The sequence below is a fragment of the Mirounga angustirostris genome, unplaced genomic scaffold, assembly GCF_029215605.1.
Source record: "Mirounga angustirostris isolate CCGP_5_RB_7025 unplaced genomic scaffold, mMirAng1.0.hap1 SCAF_6, whole genome shotgun sequence".
Taxonomy (NCBI): Eukaryota; Metazoa; Chordata; class Mammalia; order Carnivora; family Phocidae; genus Mirounga; species Mirounga angustirostris.
The window spans coordinates 69834835-69838892 of record NW_026991714.1 but is presented as its reverse complement, the minus strand read 5'-3'; the positions used below and the strand labels follow the sequence as shown (position 1 = coordinate 69838892).

Here is a 4058-nt window from a genome sequence, read left to right as displayed (position 1 = left end):
TTTAAAATTACATTTCCATAATGACTAATGATGGTGTCTTCTTATAGCTTATCTGTCATTCATAACAGCGAGGCTTACATTTATTCTTAAATTAAAATGAAAACCAAATAATTTATACAAGAATATGGAAAAATTATTTCTAGTGACTGTTAAAATTGGAATTACCAAAAACTATGAAACAGAATGAGGAGCACCTGGGTGTCTCCAGCCGGTTAAGCATCAAACTCTTGGTTTTGTTTGACTCATGTCTTGATCTCAGGGTTGTCCCTCTTCCTCTGCCCCTTCTCTCTTTCTCCCATTCTCTCTCTCTCACAAATAAATAAATCAATCTTTAAAAAAAACACAGAATTAAATTATTTTTGATAGTGATATCCATGATTAAATCACATTTTAGTTTACAGAAATTATTTTTGGGTACTAAAATATATAACAAACTCATCAGAGAAGGCATGTGGGCTCTGCATACGTTATTCAAGAAAATGCTAGAATTCTGAAAGGGAGTTCCCAAACCTGTGAACTGGGTTCTGTTTTAAACAACATCCTAATGTCCTTAAAGTAGGTCAGCAAAGTAGGTTGAATTTTTGGAATGAGTTAAAGAGCTCTGCATTCATATCAGGAATTTACTTAGACCCTCAAATCCAACAAGACCTCAATGGAGTGGTTAAGCTTTATACTGGTTGTAAATTAAGTAATTTGGAAGCTACACTTAATCCTCCAAGGTATTATGTAGAGAATTTCAATCACATATTTACTGACCAAATAGTACTCTAGATACCTGAAATATTCAATGCAGTATTCAAAAGTGACTTAAAGGAAAAGATTATGCACTTGATTTTGGCTTAGAAATTATTACTTCATTGCAACTTTCATTAACTTAACTAAAGTTATTATAAATAGTTTGTATTTTCTTTCATTTATTATTTTTTTTTAAAGATTTTTTTTTTTTTTTTTTATTTGAGACAGAGAGAATGAGAGAGAGAGAGCACATGAGAGGGGGGAGGGTCAGAGGCAGAAGCAGGCTCCCTGCCGAGCAGGGAGCCCGATGCGGGACTCGATCCCGGGACTCCAGGATCATGACCTGAGCTGAAGGCAGTCGCCCAACCAACTGAGCCACCCAGGCGCCCCTCTTTCATTTATTATTTTTAAAGATTTATTATTTATTTGAGAGAGAGAGAAGGTGCATGAGCAGGGGAAGGGGCAAGGGAGAGGGAGACAAGCAGACTCCCTGCTGAGCACAGTGCCCAACTCGGGGCTCCATCACAGGACCGTGAAAACATGACCTGAGCCAAAATCAAGAGTCTGACCCTTAACCGACTAAGCCACCCAGGCGCCCCAATAGTTTATATTTTAGAATAAATTGTGGAAAAGCTAACATCTCAGAAACTTTTATCAAAAGTAAATATTTTTATTCAATAGTGTCATGTTAACCAAAATAACGAACAAAACTATTTTTATATTAATTGAAAAAATATGCTAATCTGAGATATTTCTTAAAAACTACAAAACAGCCCAATAAGTTTTGGAAAAGGCCAAAATGAGACATTAGTCTTAACTAAAATAATAAAAGTATCATTTGACACTAATGAATATTAAATGATCATGAATATTAAGCCCATTTTAAAAATCCATTTGTTATCACTTCGAATTGCCTGGAATTGGAATGGCTGCCTTATAAGAAATTCTATTCCACAGACTTAAAAATATCCAAAGAAAATAATATAATTGTTCATTATGGTGCACTGTGGAGAAGACCATTATTACCTGGATGGGTCTTGGTGAAGTTTCCCACCAGTATTAATATTTCATTATTCAAGAATAGGTACCCAGGGATAACCGTTCTTTTCTTTTTCTTTTTTCTTTTCTCTTCTTTCCTTCCTTCCTTCCTTCCTTCCTTCCTTCCTTCCTTCCTTCCTTCCTTCCTTCTTTCCTTCCTTTCTTTCTTTCTTTCTTTTTGTAGGGAAATATTATCTTGGATCACACAAAAGTATAAAATATATTAAGTTATTCAGTCCTTTTTGGTTTTTAAATCAACAGGACAACATCAGTTTGTTTTCTACTTAGAAATCTTAGGTTAATATTGGAAAAGGAAAGGTGTAACATGTTTTGAAAGTCTGAAGGAGTATGGTCATTATCTGTAATTATCCATTCTTCTCTCTCTTCTAATCCATTAACTTCAAGATTAAAGACGCACAAGTTGCTGCCCAAATGAAAAGCACATTTTGCTGCTTCTCTCACTGCAACCTGTGGACTTGCTGCCCAAGTCTGTGTCAGGGCTGGGGGTGGAAAGGACACGTGCGTCTTCTGAATAACATTCTCTCCAGATACTCCTCGACCCCCATGTGCTCTTTCCCTCTTTGCAATCTGGAGAGCAGACATCAGCCAGTTTCTACCACGTGGGGAGCACACCAGGGAATGGTAGACAAAACCTGGTAGGATGGCGATAGTTCTAAAAGATGATAATGTCACGTTGGTGCGAATATGGAACAACTACAACCTCTATGCATGATTTGTGGAAGAGTATAATGGAAGAAGCATTTTGGAAAATTCTTTAGCAATTTCTTTTTTTTTTTAATTTCAGATATATTTTATTTCTTCAAATTTATTTATCAAGAGTGACTGAAATAAAAAATATAATTGGGGGCACCTGTGTGGCTCCGTTGATTGAGCATCAGACTCTTGATTATGGCTTGAGTTGTGATCTCATGGTCATGAGATGGAGCCCCAGGGTCCTGTGCTCACTACTGAATCTGCCTGAGATTCTCTCTCCCTCTGCCCCTCCCTCGTTCTCTAAATAAATACATACATACATAAAATCTTTAAATATATATATATATAATTGAGTCCCCTCATCAAGGAAATGGCTTTAGGGGAGAAAACTGGTCAGCTGAATATTACTGTTTCCCATTTTCAACCAGTAAATAGTTGCCATTGATAGACAGCCAACAGTCTGTCAAGAATGCTCATAAGATATTATATAATACAACATGTCTGTTCACAGAGAGAAAGAACTAGGCAGTGACTTCTGTGAACTTGGTGATTTTTCCTCACACAAGCACAAAAGCACCATGCATGCTTAGGAGGACGGTGGACCGTGCACCCTTGGAAACAGCTGTGGCTCCTTCCTGGTGGGCAGTCTTCCTCCAGCAGTCAAGCATGCCTGCGCACGTGGTGTCAGCTCCTCTGCGCCCTGACTGCATCACCCCACAGTGACCAAAAGTGTCAAAGGAATAGGAAGTCACGGCAGTAAGCGCTGAGACGGATTGTGTGATCATTCAGTGGATGGAGATGTGCGTATTCTTGGGATCTGGAAGCCTTCTCTTCCAGAGTCATAGATGCCCAAGTAGGCATCTGGGTAGATAAGAACACCCTGCAGAGACACGTGAATGCCTCAGTACAGGCCCTCAGTCCCATCAGATTTGTGGATCTTAACCAGGCAGCCCCTGGGGCCTCTGAATTCCCTTTCAGCTCGTGTGTCCACATCAGCTGCTAGACAGGTACGGGCAAAATCAAAAGGATACACAAAACAAGGGTGTGGCCCCAGCAGATTTCCTCTTATGTACAGCACCCAGGAAGATCTGCTTGTGTTATTCTGTGGTGAGGTTGAGAAGTTGGGTGGGGAAGTATCTGATGACATGGGCCAGGTTACCACGCCAGAAGGACAGGACTCCATGCTCCCTGGGGACTGGAACCACGCAGTTGATAACGATGCCCTTGTGTTGCTTGTCTGCGGTGATTTGCTTGCTGGTATGCTGCACCTGCAGTAGCAGCTTCACCTCTCAGAGGGCACTACATGGTCTTGGAGGTGGCCGCAGCCATTCATCCCCCAGGGAGTCTTTGGTGAGGACACAGTGGCACCTGTCACGTTGAAAGGACTAGGAGGCGGCAACTGCAGGACTGCCCTAGGAACCGGGTGGAACTCTGGGACTCTCTTCAGCAATTTCTTATGAAATTAAACACATACCTGCCCTAACACCTAGATAATTCTACACTTAAGTGTCTATACAAGGGAAATAAAAGCATTCATAGGGAGGGGAATGGGGACATACTGTTTAATGGGT

The 4058-nt window shown here is 40.2% G+C and overlaps 1 pseudogene; it reads right to left on the bottom strand.

Moving 5' to 3' along the window:
- Positions 1-2977: 2977 nt before the first annotated feature.
- LOC123845430 (ADP/ATP translocase 2-like) lies at positions 2978-3816 on the bottom strand (annotated as a pseudogene).
- Between the last annotated feature and the right edge of the window lie 242 nt (positions 3817-4058).